Source organism: Lolium perenne, chromosome 5 (genome assembly GCF_019359855.2).
Source record: "Lolium perenne isolate Kyuss_39 chromosome 5, Kyuss_2.0, whole genome shotgun sequence".
NCBI classification, from domain to species: Eukaryota; Viridiplantae; Streptophyta; class Magnoliopsida; order Poales; family Poaceae; genus Lolium; species Lolium perenne.
The window spans coordinates 95134494-95147436 of NC_067248.2; positions in this window are offsets into that span (position 1 = coordinate 95134494).

Below are 12943 nucleotides of genomic sequence, written 5' to 3' on the forward strand. Positions count from 1 at the left end.
CGTGGCGGCGCCGCAAGACATTTCCAGCCTCACTTCCTTGGTCGAGCAGGCGCCGGATCGCTTCATCGACTGGAAGGGGTCTGCCACGCGTGCTGGCGCCGACATGGCGCTGTCTTTTGTCCTCTCCTGGTACAACGAGGTGGACCTGGGGCAGCTCGAGTATCGGCGAGCCGGCGTGGAGGAGGAGCTCTCGGCCGAACAGAAAGCCGCCCCGCTTGCCCGAGCTAGCGCCATCGCCGACTTCGTCGACAAACGCCTCTTCATCGCGGATCCGAACCCTCACTCTGATGAGGAGGAAGAGCTTGAAGACGAAGGGGTCGAGATGGATTCTCCGCCACCTGCTGTTGATCCGGCTGGTCCTGCTCCAGCCGGTGCCTAAACTTTCCTGTTCATGTAATTTCGCTTTTGCCAAGACAAATTATTAAATCCCCGGAATGCCGGGTGCCTTATGTAAAGACAATATTATCGCCCTTTTTTTATATTATGATGCACTTTAGTGTGTTTGTTAATCATTTGTGTGCCGGCTTGCTTTCTTCCGACTTGTTCGCTTTTTCCCATCCGTCCCACTCTTTGGCTGTGCCCTTGCCGGTCGTACGTCCGACTTGCTGTCCGTCGCCGGATCAAGAGCGTGCCGCTGGGTGAGGCCGATAGTATTTCAGTCGAACGAGTCGATTTCGGCAGTCCGACACTTTTATGAAAGGTTGCAAGTCAACTCGCTTTTACTCTTTCCTTAGTCGTTTTTCGCGTGTTTGTTCCCTAGGCCTTACTCCCGCCAGCCGGACAGCCGGGTTGCGGTCTGTAGCTGGTCGGAAGCCGGCTGTCGGAAATTAGATCACGTTACTAAGCCGTCGCGTGAAAGGGTTCAAGCCAATTGGCGAAACGAAATAGAGTGCGCGAAAAAACTTGTCGGAGACGGCGCTCTTGGCGCATGCTTTTTCATAGGTTACGAAAGGGATACAAGGGATACATACATTCCTGCTCTCAAGTGTAAAATGGTCGAAGCAACCTGACATTCCAGGGACGTTTTGTCTCCTCGTCAGTTTTGCTCGCCTTGTTCTTTTTGGCCTCTTGGGCATCTATGAGATAGTAGGAATCATTGCCTACTGCCTTGCTCACGATGAAGGGACCCTCCCATGGGGATGCTAGTTTATGCTGTCCGGCTGTCCGTTGGATCAGCCGGAGCACTAGGTCTCCTTCTCGGAATGCTAAGGACTTGACCTTCCGGCTGTGATAGCGACGGAGGCTTTGCTGGTATACGGTGGACCTGGATTCGGCCATCAGCCGGACCACTTCAACCAGGTCGACTCCATCTTCGCGAGCTTCTTTGGCTTCAGCTTCTGTGTATAGCTTGATCCTTGGCGCATCGTGCTCGATGTCAGTCGGCAGGACGGCTTCGGCCCCGTATACGAGGAAGAAGGGCGTGAAGCCGACTGAGCGGTTGGGTGTTGTGCGCAGGCTCCACAGCACGCTGGGCAGCTCTTCAATCCAGCAGCCGGCTGAGCGCTCAAGCGGCTCCACCAGCCGAGGCCGGATGCCGGCTAGGATCAAGCCGTTTGCCTTCTCCACTTGGCCGTTGGTCTCCGGGTGTGCTACGGATGACAGGTCCATTCGGATCCCCATCTCCCCGCAGTAGCGCTTGAAAATGCCTTCGGCGAAGTTGCTGCCGTTGTCGGTGATGATGCTATGCGGGTAGCCATATCTCGCGATTATCTCCTTGAGGAATGTGACGGCTGTGGAGCCATCCAGCTTCTTGATCGGCTTGGCCTCGATCCACTTAGTGAATTTATCAATCATCACCAAGAGATGCGTCATGCCGCCTCGGGCTGTCTTGAATGGGCCCACCATATCCAAGCCCCATACGGCAAACGGCCAGGTGATGGGGATGGTTTTTAGGGCGGAAGCCGGCGTTTGCCTTTGCTTTGCGAAGCGCTGGCAGCCGTTGCACTTCTTCACCAAGTCTTCTGCGTCTCTGAGCGCAATGCCAAGAAAACCGTGCCGGAAAGCTTTGGCCACTATGGCTCTGGAGGAGGCGTGATGGCCGCACTCTCCCTGGTGGATTTCCCGTAGGAGTTCAATCCCTTCAGCTGGCTCGACGCACCGCTGGAACACCCCACTTACGCTGCGTTTGTACAGCTCGTGGTTGATGATTGTATAGGCCTTGGCCCTTCTCTCAATCTGCCTAGCTTGAACCCTATCATTGGGCAGCACACCATCGGTGAGGTAGGAGAGGAATTCTTGTGCCCATGATGGTACGCATTTTATTTCAAACACGCTAACCACCAAGGCCTCCATCTTCGGAGCTTCCGGTTTCGACTGCGTGGTCGCCGGGTTCGGCTGTGAAGCCGGCGGGTTTGGCTGATAAGCCCCCGAGTTTGGCTGAGAAGCCCCCGCGTTGGACCGATAAGCCCCCGGGTTCGGCTGAGAGGCCGGCGGGTTTGGCTGATAAGCCCCCGACTTGGGCAATCAAGCCCCCGGGTTCGGCTGAGAAGCCCCCGGGTCAGCCGGCACGAATATGGAATCCGAGTCCGGTGACGGTATGATGGACGGTTTCTTGAGAATCGCCAGGGCAACGCCCGGCGGAATGGCTTGCCGGGTCGAGCCAATCTTGGATAGGGCATCTGCCGCCTCATTGTTTGCTCGTGGCACATGGTGGAATTCACAGCCATCGAAGAAGCCGGATAGCTGCTGGACGTGGAAGCGGTATGAGGCCATGTTGGCGTCCTTCGCGTCCCAGTCGCCTGATGCTTGCTGTATAACCAAGTCGGAGTCGCCGAAGCAGAGGATGCGACGCACGCCAATCTCCTTGGCCAGCTTCAGCCCATGGATGAGCGCTTCATACTCCGCCACATTGTTGGATGCGGCGAAGTGGATCTGCAGGACATAGTCCAGCCGATCTCCCTTGGGGGAAGTGACGACGATGCCGGCTCCCAAGCCGTTTCGCATCTTCGAGCCGTCGAAGTGCAGCTTCCAGTGCGTGGAGTCAGGCACAGGCGGCAGGTATTGCATCTCGGCCCAGTCGACGAAGAAGTCTGCGAGGATCTGCGACTTGATGGCCGTGCGCGGCTCGTAGAGGATGGTGTGGGCGGCTAGCTCCAGGGCCCACTTGGCAACCCGGCCGTTGGCATCCTTGCTGCCGATGATTTCCGCCAAGGGCGCTGTGGCCACTACCCTAATGGGGTGCTCTTGGAAGTAGTGCTTGAGCTTCTTGGCCGCCATGTACACGTCGTAGGTGACCTTCTGGTAGTGGGGGTAGTTCTGCTTCGACTGGGACAGCACCTCGCTGAGATAGTAGACTGGGCGCTGAACCAGCTGCTCCCTGTTGGCTGCTTCTTTGCGCTCCACCACCAGGACAACGCTAACCACTCGGTTGGTGGCTGCGATGTACAACAGCATCGGCTCCATTGAACCTGGCGTTGCAAGGATTGGCGCGGTTGAGAGCACGCGCTTTAAGTCACGAAAGGCTTCATCCGCCTGCGGTGACCAGACGAACTTGTCCGCCTTCCTCATCAATTGATACAGGGGCAGTGCCTTCTCCCCAGCCGGTGATTTAAGCGGCTCAAGGAGGCCAGGCATCCGGTGAACTTCTGGACGTCCTTGAGGCACTGCGGCAGCTCCATCTTCTCAATGGCACTGATCTTCTCTGGGTTGGCTTCGATTCCTCGCTGAGAGACGAGGTAGCCCAGGAGTTGGCCGGCTGGCACGCCGAACGTGCACTTGGCCGGGTTGAGCTTCATCCGGAATCTTCGCAGATTGGTGAAGGTTTCTCTCAAGTCATCAAGGAGGGTAGGCATCTCCTTGGTTTTTACAACGACATCATCCACGTATGCGTGAACATTTCTGCCGATTTGATCCTGCAGACACTTTTGCATGCACCTTTGGTAGGTGGCGCCTGCATTTTTCAAGCCGAATGGCATAGTCGTGTAGCAGTAAGCCCCATACGGGGTAATGAACGAAGTCTTTATTTGATCAGCCGGATTCAAAGGAATCTGGTGGTAGCCTGAGTAGGCATCTAGAAAAGACAACAGTTCACAGCCGGCAGTCGAGTCTATGACTTGATCTATGCGCGGCAGTGGGAAGGGGTCCTTCGGGCACGCCTTGTTGAGGCTGGTGTAGTCGATACACATGCGCCAGGAGCCGTTCTTCTTCAAAACCAGGACTGGGTTCGCCAACCAGTCCGGGTGCAGTACTTCCATGATGAAGCCGGCAGCTAGGAGCCGGGCGATTTCTTCACCGATGGCCTTCCTTCGTTCTTCGGCGAAGCGCCTGAGAGGCTGCTTCACCGGCTTGGCTTCAGGCCTGACGTGGAGGTGGTGCTCAGCCAACTCCCTCGGCACACCCGGCATGTCCCTTGGAGACCATGCGAAGATGTCCCGATTCTCACGGAGGAAGCTGGTGAGCTTGCTTTCCTATTTGCTGCTCAAGCCGGCACCGATGGAGCAGGATCGAGCAGGATCTTCTTGGTGTTGTCGGCCGGCTGGAAGTGAGTCGTCCCAGCCGGGTTGCCCACAGCCGGCATGTCCGCCTGCGCGGCCTTAGCCAAGGCAACGGCGTCGTGGATGAGCTGCTTCTCGGTGGCGATGACCAGCGTCTGGGCCATCTTGGAGCTCTGCGTGGCGCAGTCCATGGAGCGGCGGTAGTCGCCGGCTACGGTGATGACCCCCTTAGGGCCAGGTAGCTTCATCTTCAGGTACCCATAGTGGGGCACCGCCATGAACTTGGTCAGGGCCGGCCTGCCCAGGAGCGCGTGGTAGGGACTCACGAGGTCCACCACCTCGAACTCGACGTTCTCCGTGCGGAAGTTGTCCGGCTTGCCGAACATGACAGCCAGCGTGATCCGGCCGATCGGCTGGCAGCAGTGGCCTGGCACGATGCCATGGAAGACAGTGGGGGTGGGGCGCAACTCGGCCTCCTGGATGCCCAACTTGCGGGCGGTGTCGCGGTAGAGGATGTTGATGCTGCTGCCCCCGTCGATGAGGACACGCGAGAAGCGCACGCTGCGCCGGGTTGTGCCGAGGGTGGGGTCGAGGACCATGGCGTAGCTGCCCGGCTTTGGCAGGACAGCTGGTGTGTCGCGGCGATCAAAAGTGATGGCCTGCTCTGACCAGTTTAGGTACTGGGGGACCGGCGGCATGACCGCGTTGACTTCGAGGGAACGGCGCTGCTGGCTCGTCTTGTCCTCGGGCTCGGAGGTGAAGATGATGTAGGTGGCATCCTCAGCCAGGTACCGGCCACCATGGTGCACTTGGTTAGCCTCGTGGTGCTCGAGGTTGTTGGCTTCGGCGCCGGCTTGGCCACCCGGCCCGCCGGCTGGTGGAGGTGGGGGTGGAGGCGGAAGGGGCTCGCCGCTCGTCAGCCGCTTCATGAAGTGGCAGTCGCGGGTGGAGTGGTTGGAGGGGTTCTTGCCGCTGTGGTACTTGCACGGCGAGTCGAGCATCTGCTCGAAGGTGTACTTCGGCTTCCAGGGCCGGTCCGTCTGCTTCTGGCGCCGGCTTCCACCAGCCGCCGCGTGGTCTGACACGGCTGCCACGTGGGCCGAGCCGTACCGGCGGTCTGGCTGGTCGCTGTGCCTCTTGCCGCGGTAGTTGTCCCGCCGGCTGCCGTGGTGGCCGCCCTCGGCCGGCTTGTTGTTGTCCCTCCTGGATGGAGCCGGCGAAATCTCAGCCGGCGTGCTGCTGGTTCCTTCAGCCAGCGCATACTTGTCTGCGATGGCCATCAAGGCAGCCATCGTCTTGGGTTCACTGCGGCGCAGCTTGTGCCACAGCATGGTGTTTTGCCGGCAGCCGGCCATGAAGAAGCCGACTGCCTGGATCTCGTGCACTCCCTCGCAGGAGTTGCGCATCTCGCACCAGCGCTGGCTGTATGCACGGTCCGTCTCGTCTGCGCCCTGCTTGCACATCTCAAGCTGTTGGGGGCGACCCGGCCGGCGGTAGGTGCCGGTGAAGTTGCTGATGAAAGCCGCCTCGAAGTCGAGCCAGCCGTTGATGCTGCCGGCTGGCAGGTTGTTGAGCCAGGTGCGGGCGGAGCCGAGCAGCATGAGGGGGGAGTAGCGTACGGCCCAACGCTTGTTGCCCTTGGCGATGCCGACTGCAGTGGAGTAGTCCTGCAGCCAGTCCTCCGGCTTGGCCGTGCCGTCGTACTTGGGCGTGTCGCGGGGGAGCTGGAAGCCGTCGATCATGGGCTCGTTGATGATCCGCGGCCCAAAGCACTTGGGGCCGGCTGGCCCTTCTTCCTCCGCGATGCGGGATTCGACCAGCCGGTCGAGGCGATCTCTGGCGTCTGCCGGCTCGACGCGCGGGCCCAGCCGGGAGCGGGCCGGCTGGCGCTGGCCGCTGGCCTCTGGAGCCGCGCGATGCTTGATGGTGGATGGCCTCTCGTACTCGTACTCTTCGTCGTCGTGCCGGCTTGAAGGTGGCCGGCTGCGGCCGCTGTTGCCACTGGGCGGCCGGCTTGTGCGGCTGGAACTTGCGTGGGTGTTCCGGCTGTCGGCTCGCCGGCTTGGTGCGGGGGAGGTGGACTCGGCCGTGTCCCTCGGACCGTCTCGGTCCTTGCCTGCAGCGCCATGAGCGTGAGAAGCTCTGGGGGCATGGGCGTACCTGGGGTCCTTGGTCAGCCGGTTGGCCGCCTTCAGCAGCTCAGTCACCCGCTCAGTTTGGCGGCGTAACTCTGCGCCTTCGAGGCGGTGCAGCTCTTCCGCGGCAGCTTCAGCCGCGAGCATGTTCTTGTCGGGGGTGTTGTAGATGGGCAGCTCCGCAGACGGAGCCGGCGATGCTGCGCCGTCCCGGGCGATCTCTGCGCCCAGGCCGCCTCCTCTTCGGCGGATCTGGCCGGCTCGGCTTGGGTTGTCGCCGGCGGGCGTGAGGCCGTGGGCGCGGTTGAACTCGCGCTGGGAGATCTCCCACTGGCGCTTTGCAGCAGCCAGCTCTTCTGTTTGCTTGAGGAGGAGCTGGCGGTGCTCCTCCAAGTCCTTCTCGATGGTGGTGGGGTCGGCGCCAGGCGTGAGCGGAGTGCTCAGCTTTGCCCGGACTTCCTCCAGCCGGGATGGTGGTGGCGGAGCCTTTGCGCCCGAGGTGGATGCGCCGGTCTCCTTGTTGCGCTCCAACTCCGGACCGCGGACGCGCGTGGACTTGCCTCCGGCGTCGTCGCCGGTGGTCATGACCTCCTGCATGATGCAAGGGCCGGTGGTGGTGAGGCTGGCGCCGGCTCCAGGGGGAGGGCTTGCACAGCGCACGATCTCGCGCGGGTAGCGCGGTGGTGCGACGGTGGCGACGTAGACGTCGAAGCCGCCGAAGCTGATGATGTTGCCGCCGGCAGGGAATGGCCGGTCGGCGAAGCAGCCAGCGTTGTCGCTGACGCAGTCGAGGGAGCCGAATCTCCAGACCAAGCCTGAAGCGACCCTCTCGCCGGTGGTGGTGAGGCCCGTCCGGATGGAGACACCGGCCGCGGACGCTGAAGGCCCCACGGTGGGCGCCAAATGTCGTGGTATCGTCATGACATATGCCATAGGGTGGCTAATCGATGTGGTTCCTAGTGGTCTCGCGGCGGTATCCGGATGCGGGTATGGGCACGAGCGACACGGCGACGTACCCAGGTTCGAGGCCCTCCGGTGGAGGTAACACCTCTACTCCTGCTATGAGTGTATATGATGATCACACAGTACAATGGTGCTCCTTGAGCTGTATATCCGGCTGCTCCTGGGAGGCTAAGGTAGACCAAGGTCTCTCTCTCACAGGGCAGCTCTAAGACTAGTGAATGAGAACTGATCGATCGTCCCCCGCACGAGGGGGTAGCCCGGCTTATATAGGCACCGGCACTTTACAGATAAGTCCCTAAGGTCTAGTGGCCAGTATGGCCGGCTTCGGCTCCCGTCCCTTCCCGAGGCGCTGACGCCAGGGAGCCGTTGAGCGTAGTGGCACGTCCCATCCGCCTGCTCAGGTCAGCAGCGTGGGAGGTGCTGTCGTTGTCGTCATCATGCTCTGTAGCGCGTACGGCTCGACGTACGCCATGATGGCCTGTCTGGCGCGTGGCACTGCTGCTCTACAGTGCCCCGTACTTTACGGGAGATGAGGTCAGCGTGGACCTTTGAACCCGGCTCACCTACCCAGTTCCTTCCAGTGCAAGACTCGCCAGCCTCGAGTCGGTCTGAGGTACAAACCCCAGTCGGATATGGCTTGTAGAAGCCGGCCCAGCTACAGCGTCGAAGGCCGCAGCCAGGCCGACTAGGACTTAGAGCCAGCCGGCTCCCGAGGCAGCCGGCCACGGCTCCAGCCGGCTGCTCCTCAGCCGGCCTTTGCCGCGAGCCGGCCAACCTCAAGCCGGCCGCTCCGCGTCCATTGCCCTACCCGGGGTCTTCCCCCCGACAAATAGGATAGTTGAGGCGTGCGCCGTCCAACTTCTCACTATAATATGCCACGGGTTTTCCATTTTGCATGAGGACATCACCGATTCCAAGGCCACTCGCGTCACATTCTATCTCAAATGTTTTAGCAAAATCGGGAAGAACAAGTAGTGGTGCCTCGGTGAGTCTCTTTTTCAATTCATCAAAAGCTTTTTGTTGTGCTTTGCCCCAAACAAACGAAACATTCTTTTTTGTAAGTTCGTTTAAAGGGCAAGCGATGGTGCTAAAATCTTTCACAAAGCGGCGGTAAAATCCGGCGAGTCCATGGAAGCTTCGAACTTGACCAACATTTGTGGGAGTGGGCCAATTGTGGATGGCCTCAACTTTGGAAGAATCAACTTCAATCCCGTTGGCGGAAACCACAAAACCAAGAAAAACCAATTTGTTTTGAGCAAAGGTGCATTTTGGGAGGTTGGCATAGAGCTTCTCGTGGCGCAATATGCATAAGACTTCTCTCACATGTTGAACATGGTCCTCGAGATTTTTGCTATAGACGAGAATGTCATCAAAGTAAACAACCACGCTCTTGCCAATGAGTGGTCTCAAAATGTGATTCATAAGACGCATGAAAGTCGAAGGAGCATTAGAAAGACCAAATGGCATGACAAGCCATTCATATAGACCAAGCTTGGTCTTGAATGCCGTCTTCCATTCATCACCAATTGCCATGCGAATTTGGTGGTAGCCACTACGCAAATCAATCTTAGAGAAAATGGTGGCACCACTCAATTCATCAAGCATGTCGTCTAAACGCGGAATGGGATGGCGATAACGGACGGTAATGGCATTGATGGGGCGACAATCCATACACATCCGTTGCGTCTCATCCGGTTTAGGCACAAGAATCACGGGAACGGCGCAAGGGCTAAGGCTTTCTCGAACGTACCCTTTGGCGAGGAGGTCTTGTATTTGTCGTTGAATCTCCTTTGTGTCTTCGGGGTTGGTGCGGTAGGCGGCTCGGTTTGGAAGGGGAGCGCCGGGTATGAGGTCGATGCGGTGCTCGATGCCCCGAAGCGGTGGTAGTCCATGAGGTAGCTCGTCGGGGAAGACGTCTTGGAATTCCTTCAAAAGAGACAACAAAGACGAAGGAATGTTGGTTAAGTCGTTAGTCTCCTCCGAGGGTCCCTTGCAAATGAGCACGTAGTGTAGGGTGGTGGATGGGTTGTGGTGCACTTCTCTGATCTCACTCTTGGTATCTAGGAGGACACTCTTCATCTCACTCACATATGGTTTGTGGCGCTCACTCTCTTTTTGGTGGATCACTCTCTCACCTCTCAACTCACTAGTGATAGTGGCTTCCTTAGCCCTCGCTAAAGCCTTTGCATTGTCCGCAATTACTTGGCTAGGAGTCATTGGGCGTAGGATGTAGGTCTTGTCGTTGACCTTGAAGCTATAGGCATTTGTGTAGCCATCATGGTTGGCTTTCTTGTCATATTGCCAAGGGCGACCAAGTAACATGTGGCACACCGTCATAGGCACGACGTCACAATCAATGGTGTCTTCATAAGCGCCAATCTTGAAGGATATCGTGACGGTGTGTTGGATCTTCACATTTCCATTGTCGCTTAGCCATTGCACATGGTAGGGATGGGGGTGTTTCCGGAGCGGAAGGTTGAGTTTGGTGCATAGTTCGGTGCTTGCAAGATTGTGGCAACTCCCTCCATCGATGATAACCTTTATTGACTTGCCATTGATTCCGGCTCTTGTTTGGAAGATATTGCACCTTTGGTCTTCATTTGGAAGTGCATGGGTTGTCAACACTTTGGTCACCACAAGAGAAGGGCTTGGATCATGCACACATAGGACTTGCTCTTGGTCTTCCAAGTCATCTTCTTCATGAGAGGTTGCGGCTTGTACCAAGGCTTCATATTCACCTTCACTCAAGTACTCAACATCTCCATCATCTCGAGTGATCATAACTCTTGTGTTCTTGCATTCAAAGGATTTATGTCCTTGAGCACCACACTTGAAGCAAGTGATGTTACTAGATCCGGTGGAAGCGTTGGAGGACATGGTTGATTGCTCCGGCTTGAAGCTTGTTGTCTTGATGGCACTTCTTGCTTGCTTTGGAGGATCCTTGGAGGTAAGTGTACTTGTGTTCTTGATGCTTGAGGAGGCATTCATTGCATTTCTTGCGGCGAAGAAGGTCTTTGTCTTTGCACTTGCTAAGTCTTCTCGCACTTGGCGCTCGGCCCTTGTTGCTTGGTGGAGTAACTCAACCATGTTTTTGTAAGGCAAGAATTCCACTATTCTCTTGACGGGGATGTTCAAGCCATTCAAGAATCTTGCCATAGTTTGCTCTTCTCGCTCATCCACATTTGCACTCATCATGGTCATGTGCATCTCCTTGTAATATTCCTCAACGGACTTGTAGCTTTGCTTGAGTTGAGTGAGCTTGTTGAAGAGGTCTCGCTTGTGGTGAGTTGGTACAAAGCGGGTGTGCATGACTTCTTGCATCTCTTCCCATGTGTCAATGGGTGCTAAGTCTTCCTTCTCACGCTTCTTGTTTACCTCTTCCCACCAAACATTTGCATATCCTTCAAACTCAAGTGATGCCATGGCAACTTTCTTTGCTTCGGAGAAGTTGTGGATGCGGAATATCTTATCAACCTTGAGGACCCAAGACAAGTATGCGTCGGGATCTTCCTCTCCTTGGAACTTGGGCATGGTGAATTTTAGCTTCCCAAAGATTTCTTCCTCATTGCGGTCATTGCGTCTAGGAGGTGGTCTTTCTTCACCATGAGCTTGACGTTGTTGAAGTTGAGGTTGTGGACCTTGAGCATCTTCATTGTTGTTTCTTTGTTGTTGAGGAGGAGGTGGTCTTCCATGACCTTCATCTTGATCATCATTGTTGTGGCGTTGATGAGGCCTCACACTTTCTTCACTTGATGCTTGGTGATGATTTGAGTCTTCTTCCATCTCAACATCTCGTGCTTGATGAGGTGGTCTTCTACCATGAGGGCGATCATCATGATGACGACGGTTGTCTTGACCTTGACGGCGTGGTGCCCTATCACGAGGAGGTTGATCAACATTGATGATGCGGCGGTCTTGGTTCACTTCTTGTTCGGCATTATGGTGGTGCCTTTGAGCATTGGCCACTTGAGATGGGCGAGGTTGCCCTTGATATTGACGTGCCTCTTGCTCTTGGCGGAGCCTTTCTTGCTCACGTGCATGAAGGAGATCTTGATCATGACGAAGACGTTGTTGTTCCTCTTGGAATTGAGCATGGAGATGTTCTTGTTGAAGGCGTTCTTCTTCAAGGCGTAGACATTCTTGGACAAGTCGAAGTCGTGCTTGCTCCGCTTCTTGAGCTTGTTGTTGAAGCACTTGAGCATCCACATTATGGTGGCGTGGGTCTTGATTGGAATCATGATGCGACGATGTAGGAGCTCGTGACCTTGAGCTATGAGAGCGCGAAGACCTTGAATGGTGTCTTCTATCTTCTTGACGGTTGAGTGTGTGGATGATGTTGTCCAACGCCATCTTCATTTCTCTTGTTTCTTGACCTTGCATGGCGAGTGTTGCCTTCAACTCATTGCCTTGAGTTTCAATCTTCTCATTGAGTTCTTGAACTTGATTATTGAGGTCAATCCTTTGCACTTGAGCTCTTTCTTCATAGCGGACGTTGGTATCCTTGAGCATGGCTTCAAATTGATTGAGCTTGGCGTGGACGGCTTGAGTAGCTATCCAATGTTGGTGCCGCGTCATCGGTAGTTGGTTCCCTTCTCCACTAGACATGGTTACTACTAAAACAAGAACTATGTGGTGGGTGGTTAGGAAAGACTACCAAAAGTGTCAAAACTTGCAAACCAAAATCGAAAAGGTGTTTCAAGTCGAGGAACAACCGATATGTATGCACACACACAAAACAAAACTCTATATGGTGTTAGGTATGGATGTGGAAAGCCAAATGGAAGAACCAAACGAAAAGTCTATTGTCAAAAGTGGGTAAGATCCAAAAGTCACAAGTCAAAGGCGGTGATCACAAAAGGCATACACAAGGTGGAACACACACGTGGGACAAAATGGGGTTAGCGCGACGGAAAATGAGCACGAACAAAATTGGTCATAACGAAGACTACTAGCTCGGTGTCACGCTAACGCAAGTGAGACCGTGGCTTGGTTGCAAAATTGAGAAGCAACAAGATTTGCGCAAGACGCCTCTCTTCTCTTTTCTCTCTTTTGCTTATAAGCTTTGGACTCTTTTGTGTATATGTGTCACTCACACTCTTTTTTCTTTTTCTTTTTCTTTGTCACACTCTTTTTTTTTGTATGCTTAGAAGCTTTCTTTTTCTCACTATCTATGTAAGTATGTCACACTTCTTTTGCCTGTCTTTTCACACGAGCTTGCTTCGTAGCTTTGCTCAACACACGCACACCCTCACGGTCGGGACGCTTGCGCAATGCTTCGCAACACTAGAAAGCCACTCTCGATAGGAAAGGTACGCAAAGGAAGCTAAGGCTACAAGTTAGGGGCAAGTTATACCACTTGATGACGGTGGCCGACGATGTTGAACTTGCTATGGTGGAAGGTGTCAAATGAAC